The 13,073-nt window shown below is 44.8% G+C and overlaps 1 protein-coding gene across 1 annotated transcript in view; it reads left to right on the forward strand.

Annotated features, from left to right (window-relative positions):
* Positions 1-7,280, forward strand: part of LOC127464581 (uncharacterized) — a 113,464-nt gene extending 106,184 nt beyond the window's left edge. The window contains exon 2 of the mRNA XM_051774946.1: positions 7,086-7,280. The gene's annotated coding sequence lies outside the window, so the exon portion shown is untranslated. The remainder of the gene's footprint in view (positions 1-7,085) is intronic.
* The last annotated feature ends 5,793 nt before the right edge of the window (positions 7,281-13,073 follow it).

Below are 13,073 nucleotides of genomic sequence, written 5' to 3' on the forward strand. Positions count from 1 at the left end.
TGATTTGGCAAGGGATGGTTGGGTGTATCGTGGGTTCTCGGTTATAGAACAGGTTCCTCTAGGTGGGTTTGGAGCACCGCCAAGTCCTTAGAGTTTTAAGCGTTTGTGCTCGTAGTTCTCAGGCGGATGCTTAAGTGGTGAAAGCATCGGGATTTAGGGCCAGGCATAGTGGGGTATCTAATCCCAGTTTGTGTCCTGGCTTTCGTGGAGTTTTGTTGATCATGAAGCTAAGATCATTTCTATGGGTGTATTGGATGCATCTTGTGCTTATAACAGCTTGGTTACATTTCAGTCTTAGTTGAAGTGATAATGAAAAACCACTCTTTACGCCGTATAAAGTTAATTTGGGTTTCTTGTGTGACCGCGGTGGCTGGCACAAGATTTACCAACCCTGGTAAGTTGCTTTAACTAAGTCAAGTTTACACTTATTGCTTAATATTAATTACTGCTGAAAACCCATGGGGGTGTGGCTAGGCAAGGCGTTTTGGGCTACAATTGGAGTGGTGTGCCTGATGCCTGCTCCTGCTGTCTTTTTAAGGTGCTGAGGGCATTTTCACTGGGATGCGGATACTTGCATGTATATATTTGGCAAGAACTAACTGTAAGGTTAGGACTAAGTCTTTTTTGTCCTTGGGTATGTGTAATAGCTGTCTTAACAACTTCAGTGTTATGCTTTATTGTAAGCTACAAGGACTAAGGCTGTTATAGGCATAGTGATTATTATTGGGGCTTGTTTTAGTTGTAGTAATAGTTGATATTGATTTGGGATTTGTTTAGTGGTTGGAGAAGTAGTTCAAGTGGATAACAAGAATGTGTTGTTGAGAAGTTAGAAGAGTAGAAAGGGGCAGGATTGTAGTGTTGTGGGCGGGTTTGTTAAGGTTTATGTTCTTTTAGTTGAAATTACAATGATGGTTTTTCAGGCCAAAGGTCTTGGATAGAGGCCAAGCAGGAATTGTTATGACGTACTTTATACTATTTTTAAGTGTTAGTTTTATTTTGGGAGGACTAACAGTTGCTTCCAATCCTTCTCCATACTATGCAGTAGTGGGGTTAGTGTTGGCGTCTATTGTAGGGTGTGGATGGTTAATGAGTTTGGGGGTGTCTTTTGTATCACTAGTGTTATTTCTGGTATATTTAGGTGGGATGTTAGTGGGTTTTGTGTATTCGGTTTCATTGGCAGCAGATCCATTTCCTGAGACCTGAGGGGACTGGCAGGTTGTTGGGTATGGTGCTGGGTTAGTTTTAGTGTTGGAGGGTGGGGTGTTTATTATAGGGCTATCTGAGTTAGAGTGGTTGGGGATAAACACAGTGGATAGTGGGGGTGTTTTATCTATTCGGTTGGATTTTGAGGGAGCGACTATGTTTTATTCTTGGGGGGTGGGACAATTTTTAATTGCGGGCTGGGGTCTGTTGCTGACGTTGTTTGTTGTGCTAGAACTTGTACGAGGGTTGTCTCGTGGGGCAATTCGGGCGGTTTAAGGAGATGTGGTTCAGAGAATAGTTTAATGAAAATGCCAGCTTTGGGAGTTGGTGATAAAGGTTTGATTCCTTTTTTTCTGAAGGGTTGGAAAAAGTTTGGGACCAACTGTTAAAGGTGTATGTGGGTGGAATATTAGTTAGAGTAGTGGGGGCGATTAATTGGGGAGGTAAGAGGGGGAAAGGAAATGATGGGGTAGATTAAAGTGTAAACAAACAAATGAACAAATGAATGATGAAAGGAAATGATGGGGTAGATTAAAGTGTAAACAAACAAATGAACAAATGAATGATGAAAGGAAATGATGGGGTAGATTAAAGTGTAAACAAACAAATGAACAAATGAATGATGAAAGGAAATGATGGGGTAGATTAAAGTGTAAACAAACAAATGAACAAATGAATGATGAAAAGAAATGATGGGGTAGATTAAAGTGTGTTAAAAAAATTTAACAAATTGATGATGCAAATGTCTGAATTGGAAAATTAGGGGAATGGAAAGTTTGTAAAATTTGAAATTTTTGTTAAAAAATTTAAAAACAAAAATTAATGATGAATAGAGGGAAAGTCCCTAGATCATTGCAAAAAATGACAAAATTTTTGTCATTTTTTGTGAAATTGATGACAAAAAATATGTCTGGCGTGCATTAATTAAATTGCAACTTGATGAGAGACGTAATGGAAAAACCAAGCCAACAGCACGTGACAGTGCATCAGTGCAACCGTATGAGACCGAATAACACTTGAAACCATATCATTAATTTTCACGCGAAAGTGAGAAAACCGCTCGCCGACCATAAGGGGTCCATGTCAACCATTAATGGGGGCCCCCTGGCGGAGCACTCTGAAGGGTTTATTGAGATCTACCCCAAAAAAACCCCCAAAAGTTTAGAAGAGAGAAAATGCCGCGATCATGAGGTCCAGGTTGGCCGAGCATCCCCAACCATTAGTAAGGGAGCGCAAGTTTAGGAAAATTAAGCAAGTTATGGCCCTGACCGAGGAACCAGAGGCGACAAAGAGCAAGTTATGAGAGTGGGTTATTGGTGGAAAGGGAAAGAATACACCTGAAGCTGGACATGATAAACATTACTAGCGCCGGGTTGCTGGTTTCTCGTGAGGAGTACGACTAATAAATAACCCAGCACTTCTTGGTTGGTACATAGAGCAAGGTTAAGTGGTGAGTGGTCCATGGACCATGGATTTTAGGTTCTGTGACGTTCCTCGTATTGAGAAGGATTTTATGCGAAAATTAGCAGCCTTAGGTTTTAGTTCGTTTGGCGGGATTATTCCTAGAACATGACATGTTATGTCCTTGTGTGGGAATGTGCCTAGATCTGTGAATGACAAGTTTTGGATTGTATGGGAGATAGTATGGAAATTTGGATGGTTTTTGCAATAATAGTATGTCAGATTTTCCTACATGCATGTTATGTCTAATGTGGTGGAGGATGCTATGCAAAGTAATGCATACCGTAGGGTATGGGGGGAGGGGGGGGCCCTCCCCTTGATGTACGTGTTGATTGGAAAGTTGGGGGGTGCTTGGATATTTTTTGGAAAACTCTAAGAAGGGGCAGCCTTCAGTCTTTGGTTTACAAGACCAACTTTTTTATAAACTATTAGAGTGGTTAGAGGTTGAGTGTCTTATTTTCTAGGAGACTAGTAATGGGGAATAAGATGAGAATGATTGTGAAGTAGGTAGTTGAGGCGAGTTGTCCAATGATAATAAATGGATGTTCGACTGGTTGGCTCCTGATTCATGTAAGGATTAAAAGATTTGTTACTAGGATTCAGAATAGAAGTTGGGAGAGAGGTCGGAAGGTTATAGTTCGTTGCTTTGATATGTGGAGGAATGGGGCTAGAAATAGAATTAAGACGGAGGCGGCTAGGGCTAGGACTCCTCCTAATTTGTTGGGGATTGATCGTAGGATGGCATATGCAAATAGGAAGTACCACTCAGGTTTAATGTGGGGAGGTGTTACTAATGGGTTTGCAGGTGTAAAATTTTCTGGATCTCCTAAGAGGTTGGGTGAGAATATGGCAAGTGTTATTAGAGGAATGAGGAGGAACAAAAGGCCTAGAATATCTTTTATTGAGAAATAGGGGTGGAATGGGATTTTGTCGCAGTCTGAATAAATACCTAGGGGGTTGTTTGAGCCTGTTTTGTGTAAGAAAGTTAAGTGGATGAGGGTGAGACCTGCAATTAAGAATGGGAGGAGGAAGTGGAGGGCAAAGAACCGGGTAAGTGTAGGGTTGTCAACTGAGAATCCTCCTCAAGCTCATTCTACAAGTGTTTGGCCAATGTAAGGAATTGCTGAGAATAGGTTAGTAATTACTGTAGCGCCTCAGAATGATATTTGGCCTCATGGGAGGACATATCCTACGAAGGCAGTTGCTATTAGAGTTAAGAGGAGAATAACTCCTGTGTTTCAGGTTTCTTTATATAGGTAGGAACCATAGTAGAATCCTCGTCCAATGTGTAGGTAAATGCATATGAAGAAGAAGGAGGCGCCGTTTGCATGGAGGTTTCGGATTAGTCAGCCGAATTGAACATTTCGGCATGTATGGGCGACGGACGTGAATGCCAGGGTGATATCCGCTGTATAATGTATTGCTAGTAGGAGGCCAGTGGTGATTTGGATTGTTAGACAGATGCCAAGAAGAGATCCAAAGTTTCATCAGGCGGAAATGTTTGGTGGTGTTGGGAGGTCAATTAAAGAATTGTTGATTATTTTTAGAAGGGGGTGATGTTTTCGTAAGTTAGGGGCCATTAATTCTTAGTTCTGTGTAAATAAGATTATAATTAAGATAGATAGAGCGAAGGATCCTAGATAGGTTTTGATTAGTCCGGAGTGTAGAGTAGTTGAGATTTTGGATACTTTGAGTTGAAGGGTCGCTAGTCCTTCTGGGCCTATTTTTTTATATCAGGATAGGTCGATTAAATGGGATGCAATGTTCTGGCCGTTGTTTAGGAGTTTAGTAGAGCTGAGGCGGTGTATAAGGGGGTTAAAATATCCTAGAGTGCTGGAGAAGTTTATAGTGATATTTTGTTTGGGGACAGAGAAGGTATGTGTGAGTTTTGATAGTTCTAATGCCAGAATGATGCCTAATGTTGTAATAATGATAGCAGTGGTTTTTGTGACCAGTGGTATGGTTATAGGAGGGGTTTTTGTAGGGGAGATATAAGAGGTAATTAATAGACCAGCTATAATACTTCCGAGAGCGAGACGAGTAATTGGGTTTGTGACTGCTGGGTTGTTTTCATTGATGGGAGTAATGGAGGGAATCTGGGTGTAGTCAGTTTGTACTAGTAGGGCTATAGGTAGGCTGTAAGTTGCAGTAAAAGCTGTAGCTACGAGGGTTAGGAGGAGTGCTCAGGTGTTTAGATAGGAGGTGTTAAGACTTTGGATAATGAGATCTTTTGAGTAAAACCCTGCTAAAAATGGTGTTCCTATGAGAGCTAAATTTCCGATTGTCAGGCATGAGGTAGTTGTAGGGAGTAGTTTCTGTAATCCTCCTATTTTTCGAATGTCTTGTTCGCCGTTAAGGCTGTGAATGACAGACCCAGAGCAAAGGAAGAGTATGGCTTTAAAGAATGCATGCGTAGAGATGTGTAGGAAGGCTAGTTGAGGTAGATTTAGGCCAATAGTGACTATTATTAGTCCTAGTTGGCTGGATGTAGAGAAAGCAATAATTTTTTTGATGTCGTTTTGGGTAAGAGCGCATGTAGCGGCAAATAGGGTGGATAGGGCACCTATACAAAGGCACATAGTTAGGGCAATTTGGTTGTTACATAATATGTGGTGAGTGCGAATAAGTAGAAAGATTCCAGCAACTGCTATTGTGCTGGAATGGAGTAGGGCAGATACAGGGGTTGGCCCTTCTATAGCTGCTGGGAGTCATGGATGCAGGCCAAATTGGGCAGATTTACCTGTGGCGGCTAGGATGAGCCCTAAGAGAGGGAGAAGGGATATTTGGTTTGGGGAGGATTGCTGTTGAATTTCTCAAGTGTTTATTGAGGATGCTAGTCATGCTATGCAGAGGATTAGTCCAATATCCCCAATACGGTTGTAAAGTACGGCTTGAAGTGCAGCGGTGTTGGCTTCTGCTCGACCGTGTCACCATCCAATCAGGAGGAAGGATATAATTCCGACTCCCTCTCAACCGATAAATAAGAGGAATATGTTATTAGCGATGATTAGGATGAGTATTGCAATGAGAAAGATTAGAAGGTAAAGAGAGAATTTTGTGGTGTGGGGTTCTGAGGCTATATATCATGTTGTAAATTGAAGAATAGATCATGTTACGAATAGTGCAATAGGAAAAAACATTAAGGAGTATTGGTCTATTTTAAGGCTAAAAGGGATTTTGAAGTTCGCAATAAATTTTCATTCTCAATAGAAAGTGGTATTTTCCATCTTTAAGTAGATGGAGAGGATTATGGGAATTAAACTAACTATGAAGGAAGTTTTAACAGTGTGTATGATGGTTGTTGGAGAGTTTAGGTAGTTTTTGGATAGGAGGGGGAGTAGGATGGGTATAGAGAGGGTAGCCAGGGTCAAGAATATAGAGGTGTTGAGGATTAATGGGAAGTCCATTACTTTTACTTGGACTTGCACCAAGATGAATGGCTCCTAAGACCAGTGGATTGCTATTATCCTTTAAAAGTAAGGGGGCTGAGGTCTTAGGCTCAGATGCAAGAGTTAGCAGTTCTTGTTGGTTAAACCTCCCCTCGACAGGCAAGAAGAGTTTAACTTCTATTTTTAGGATCAAGTCTAATGTTTGGTTTAAAACTATGCTTGCATGTGGGAATTCCTGAGATTAGCTCTGGTTTTAGGATGAGGAGGAGGGAGGGTAGGATATGAAGTGTTATAAGGAGATGTTCTCGTGTATTTGAATTTTGGGCGGTTGTAATATAGGTTGGAGTTGGACCTCGTTGGGTTATAAGGAGTATGTAGAGGGTATAGGCTGCAGTTAGTAGAGTTGCGGCTCCGGTTAGGATAATGGTGAAGGTGGATCAGTTGAAGAGTGCAATTATGATAGTTAATTCAGCTATCAGGTTAGTGGTAGGAGGAAGGGCTATGTTTGTTAGGTTGGCTAGGAGCCATCAGATTCCTGTTAGAGGTAAAAGGGGTTGTAGGCCTCGTGTTAGAAGGAGAGTACGACTATGTATGCGTTCATAGTTTGTATTAGCTAGGCAAAATAGTATGGAAGAGGTGAGTCCATGTGAAATCATTAGGATTATGGCCCCTGAAAAGGATCAGTGGGTTTGGATTATTGTTGCGGCAATGACTAGACCTATGTGGCTTACTGAGGAGTAGGCGATTAATGACTTAAGGTCGATTTGGCGTAGGGAGATTGTTGCAAAGCAGTTTAAATTTAGTAGTAGAATGGCTAAGGCTTAAGTAAGAGGGTAGGCCTAGAAAGCAACACTTTACAGTAGTGAGTTAAGCAGCAGCCTTGTTCGTGGGAATAGAATGTACTGAAGAAGTAGAAACAATAATCAAAAGATTTAGTCAAGCATGTACGTAACGATTTGTACCTTAGATGTGGTAAGGGTCTTTTAAACAGTTTCTAGGGGGGTAAGACAACTTAAGCAGATTTATGATTAGAGTAGATGATTGTTAATTGTTATAAACTACTGCACCTGGTTTGCTATAGAAACTGTAATTGTTTTAGCCGTGAGAATACATGTAAACTTGTTTGTGTATAAAAGCTGAACTGAGAACGAGGGTCGTTGGAACCCTGTCTTGGGGCGTTAGCCCGCAGGTTCCCGGGGCCCCGAATAAAGCACCCATAAACCGGCACTTTGTTGGTTTGTGTCTTTGTTTACGGGCCTAGGAAATGTTGTGGGAAGAATGTTAGGTTGACCCCAAAGAATATTACTCCAAAGTGGGCTTTAGCTCATGTAGAGTGAAGGGTGTAGCCAGTGAACAGTGGGAATCAATGTGTGAAGCCAGCAAAAATGGCGAATACTGCCCCCATAGATAATACGTAGTGGAAATGTGCAACTACGTAGTAGGTGTCGTGCAGGGCGATGTCTAGGGAGGAGTTGGCAAGAACGATGCCTGTTAGTCCACCAATGGTGAAGAGGAAAATAAAGCCTAGGGCTCATAGTATGGGCGGGTCTCATTTGATTGTTCCACCGTGTAGGGTTGCTAGTCAGCTGAAGACTTTAATGCCAGTGGGGATTGCAATAATTATGGTGGTGGATGTGAAGTAAGCTCGGGTATCTACGTCCATTCCAACTGTAAATATGTGGTGAGCTCATACGATAAAGCCCAAGAAACCAATGGATAATATGGCTCAGACTATGCCTATGTAGCCAAAGGGTTCTTTTTTACCGGCGTAGTAGGCTACAACATGGGAAATAATTCCGAATCCTGGTAGGATAAGGATGTAGACTTCTGGATGGCCAAAAAACCAGAATAAGTGTTGATATAAAATTGGGTCTCCGCCTCCTGCGGGGTCAAAGAATGTCGTGTTTAGGTTTCGATCTGTTAGAAGCATTGTAATGCCAGCAGCGAGGACTGGTAGGGAGAGGAGAAGTAGAACTGCAGTAATTGGGACGGATCAAACGAATAGAGGGGTTTGGTATTGTGAGAGAGCAGGTGGTTTTATATTGATTGCTGTGGTGATAAAGTTGATTGCCCCAAGGATGGATGAGACACCTGCCAGGTGAAGGGAGAAGATGGCAAGGTCTACTGATGCACTGGCGTGGGCTAGATTTCCGGCTAGGGGTGGGTATACTATTCATCCTATTCCGGCCCCGGCTTCTACTGTAGAAGATGCTAGAAGTAGGAAGGATGGAGGAAGTAGTCAGAAGCTCATGTTATTTATTCGTGGAAATGCTATGTCGGGGGCACCAATTATTAATGGTACTAATCAGTTACCAAACCCTCCAATTATAATAGGCATTACTATAAAGAAAATTATAACGAAGGCATGTGCGGTGACGATTACATTGTAAATTTGGTCATCGCCTAAAAGGGTGCCTGGCTGTCCTAGTTCTGCTCGAATGAGGAGACTAAGGGCTGTGCCGATTATACCAGCTCATGCGCCAAAAATAAGGTAAAGTGTGCCGATATCTTTGTGGTTAGTGGAAAATAGTCAACGGTTGATGAAAGTCATAGGTAAGATGGCTGAGTGTAGAAGCGTTAGGTTGTAGTCCTTTTTACAGAGGTTTGATTCCTCTTCTTATCGATTCTGTAGTGAAGTTCATGTTGAGTTGCAAGCTCATTGATGTGCATTAAACATGCGTCGGGATCTAGTAGACAGAAGCCTGTTGGTTGGGGCATTTAGCTGTTAACTAAAATTTAATGGGATCAAAGCCCATCTGTCTAGGGGGAGGTTCTAGCTTAATTAAAGCATCTGAGTTGCATTCAGGAGATGCAGGTTAGTATCCTGTGTACCTTAACAGAAACTAAGAGGGATTAGCCCTTGTTTAAGGCTTTGAGGGCCTTCGGTTTAAATAACCTAAGTTTCTAAGGGATTGCGAGTACTATGGGAGATAGTGGTAGGAGTATAATTGATAAGGAGGTAAAGGTTGTGGTTAGGGTGTTAGTTGGTTTGTTAGTTTGTCATTGTTTTATGTAGTTAGTGAAGTTTGGGGGTAGTGTGATGGTTGCACAGTAGGCCAGTCGTAGGTAGAAGAAAAGTCCAAGTAAAGAGAGTAGGGTAATAGCTGTGGCTACTACTGTTAGTTCTTGTTTTGTGAGCTCTTGAATAATTAACCATTTGGGTAGGAATCCCGTTAGGGGAGGAAGACCTGCAAGGGAGAGGAGAGTGAGCATAAGGATTGTGGTTAGTGATGGAATTTTGGTTCATGTGGATATAACAGTGGATAGTTTTAGGGTATTGGTTGTGTTAAGGATGAAGAAGATGGCGGAAGTTGTTACAGTATATAGATAGAACGTGATTAAAGTCAGATTGGGGTTGTAGTTGAGAATAATGGTTATTCATCCTAGGTGTGCGATAGATGAGAAAGCTAAAATTTTGCGAGTTTGGGTTTGGTTAAGTCCTATTCAGCCACCTAGGACTGCGGAAGCAATAGCTATTGAAGATAGGAGAGTTGGGTTGAGTGAGGGGGATGTTAGGTAGAATAGTGTGGTTGGTGGAAATTTTGTGACTGTGGCTAGTAGGAGGCATGTTGTTATAGTTGAGCCTTGAAGAACTTCTGGAAATCAGAAATGAAATGGGACTAAGCCTAGTTTAATTGAAATTGCAATAGTTAGTAGTATACATGATATGGGGTGGGTTAGTTGGGTGATGTCCCATTGGCCAGAGAATCATGCATTGGTCATGCTGGAGAGTAAAAGTAGCGTAGATGCGACTGCTTGAGTTAGAAAGTATTTAGTAGAGGCTTCAATGGCTCGTGGATGGTGGCTTTTAGAGATTAATGGAAGAATAGCTAAAGTGTTAATTTCTAAGCCGACTCATGCTATTATTCAGTGGTTACTCGAAATTGTGATTGAGGTTCCTAGGAGTAAGCTTATTGTGGAGATTAGTTTAGCTTGGGGATTCATTAGTAAGGGAAGGAGTTAAAGATGAATCCAGACTATAAAATTCTGAAATGAGAAGTTCTGTTGTACTAGACTTTATATTTTGCAGAAATTCCTGAGATTCATTGCGTTGTCCGAGCCCATACGATTGGACACACCTGTTCACCTGTCCAAACTTGGAAACTAGGTCTGCCAACCGGGAAAAGATTATCTCAAGCCCTGTTGACTCCAAGTAAATGATCACTGTAATCCACTTAGATCTCCTCACTGGGGATAGACATGATTATATTATTGTCTGTATTTCCACTGTTACTCAGTTGTTATGTTGTTTACATTTTTAGAAATGACACTTCATCAATACACTGTTCGAGTCATTCACCAGTGTCATGGTCCAACCATGGACCACGCGGTGGGATGGAATCCAACAGCCCCCAGGAGCTGGTTTCTCCCCTGAGGGTGCAGAGCAGCAGGGCCTTTTCCAGACCCAACTGTACCTTCCAGAAAGATATCAGCTATACTTTGCTTCTTTGCTGACTTCTGTTTTAGATGTCAATGTGTGGACCACCCTGGCCAACGTGACGAAGATGGACGTGATATGTGTGTCCATGGTAACTCCCACGAGTCCTTTTCGCACCTGTCTGGTTGGAGTACCCATTGATAACTACTGGTGGGGAACTCTATATAATGAGACCGTGTTAGCAAACTGCACATATCCAGGAGTTGACATTTCTTCTTAGAGATATATACCAGAACGCATCAGCTTGGTGCAATGAGACTCTGCAAAAACAATTTATTCCTGGATCCGATGCAATAGGTCTCCCAAATGATCTGTTTCTCATTTGTGGACAAAGAGCATGGAAAGGTATTCCGGGAAAGGCTGTAGGAGGCCCTTGTACCTTTGGACGATTAACCTTTTTTCATCCTCACAGCGTAACCTTGCCTAAACTAAGAAGACGCAGACGTAGCATACGGCGATTTATTCCAGACTGTAACTCTGATAGTGCACGGAAGAAGAGAAGAAAGAGTTAAGGAAGAAACCGAGAGGTCAAAGCAGCCACTGGAGAGAGTGGAGAGGGTCAACGCAACATCGAAAGCGGTGAGTGACTGGGACACACCCCGCACGTCTAAGACTGCTCCCTGGGCGAAAGCGTGCCTGCAGCTCGGAGAACGAGCCGCGGAGCACCTTAAGATCGTCAGGGAAAGGCCTGTTAGTCCCCTGAGTGTCGGTCATCTGGTAAAGCGACTCTTCGCTACCGACTGTGTGGACCACGTGCAAGAAGCGGCTTGCCGCTGCCGCGTCCTAGTAACCCCAGCCACCGCTGACCCCCGCGGAGCCCCCGCTCCAGTTTTCTGTCCAGCAGAAACTGGCCGTGGCTCCCCGCCTGCTCACCGCTGCTGACTGACCCTGCGGCGTGCTTAAAAAGCACTGCCAGCAAAAAGCCCCTGCACCGTATTCAGACCGCGCGGGCTTCACCGAGGCGCCGCGCCGCGCCTTCCGACACAGCGCGCCCCCGACCCCCGCGCCGCCCAGCGAACCGCGGGAACCCCCGGAGCCGCCGCTGCCGCCGCTGCGAACGCCGCGCTCAGCGGAGACGGAGCCGGGACCACGCCGAGCCGCCGCCACGTGACTGAGACGCCGCCGCCAGCGCCGCCGCTTCGTTCGCCGCTTTGCAACCCGCACACGCCGATCCCTGCAGCCCCAAGCCGCCGCCTCTACAACCAGCCCCCGCGTCCGTCGCTACAGCTGCCCGTGCCTGCCGCCGCCGCTTGCCGCTTGCCGCCTGCGCCGGGACATCAGCCGCCGCCGACGGGACGCCACAGCCCAACCGACAGTGAGCCAACACAAATCAACAAACCGACAGACCCTCTTCAGCAGCGCACCCCAGCAGCGCCGAGACACAAAGGTAACATGGGAAATTTTTTCCCTACCGAAGTATCACGGGACACAGAAGCACTGGCTGCTCTGCTGAATCCTTACTATGTTCAGGTTACAAGGGCTGAACTATCAGAGTTGGTGCGGCTCATTAAAGCAGCCGTACCAGAACTACCTCTGGTTGAAGCCCTCAACATTCACATATGGGACAAAATAGGCAATCTTATCAAACTCAAGGCTCAGAGAGGGGATTCCCAAGCAAACAATGCTTACCCAGCCTGGCAAGCTATAATGACTGCATTAAGCAGATCCCACCAAAGAACGACGAACACATACACCCCCACTCAGGCTGCAAGCAGCAGCCCCACTTTTACGCGCCGCAGTTTGAACTCACAAAGCTCCGCGGGGGGAGGGGGTGGAGCCGTTCACAATTCAACTCCGGGGAAGGGAACCGGGAGCCCAAGGGACACGGACCGGCGGGAGGGAGCGGGGCCCCAGATGCGAGGTTCCAGTCAGTGGGACAGCAGCAGGGGGTCCCGTGACGGGAGTGGGGGGGCTAGCCCAGCTTACTCGCCAACCCATCCCGCGCATGAACGCCGAGTACGCGCCCAGGAGCGGGCACCACCATCTCGCCTGCCACGCGGTTCGGACACCGACCCGTCCTTCCCCGCCCCCGCGCCGTACTCCCCAACCACCACCACCACCCACCCACAGACAGCCGCTTTCGCCGGAGCTGCGGGGGGGGGGGGAATGGGAGGAATGGGGGGAGGAGGAGGGGGATTTCGGGATAGCTCCGCCGGCAAGGGATGAAGCGACATACCGAGAAGGTACAATTGATAGGTGGGCTTTATGCAGAGAAGAGGCATTGCGTACTGGGGACTTACAAGTTATACAAGCACGTCCAGTAATTATCGGTCCACGTCAAAGCCGCAGGTTCCAACCATTACCACATGAACTAACCAAAGAACTAAGACAGTTAATGAGAGAAACTGGTGTATCATCCCCTAACACGCTTGCATTTTTAGAGTCACTAAGTTCCACATACATCTTCATGCCTCATGACTGGAGAACCTTGTTACAAATAAGCCTTTCTAACACACAATACAATGTATTGCTGAACGATTTTAGAGAAATCTGTTCTGCTTATGCTAATGACCCACAAGCAGGGGTATCAGCACACCAACTCACAGGGGATGGGAACTATCGTTCCATAGATGCTCAAACCG

The sequence above is a fragment of the Manacus candei genome, unplaced genomic scaffold, assembly GCF_025592945.1.
Source record: "Manacus candei isolate 608988 ecotype Guabito, Panama unplaced genomic scaffold, ASM2559294v1 h1tg000238l, whole genome shotgun sequence".
Taxonomy (NCBI): Eukaryota; Metazoa; Chordata; class Aves; order Passeriformes; family Pipridae; genus Manacus; species Manacus candei.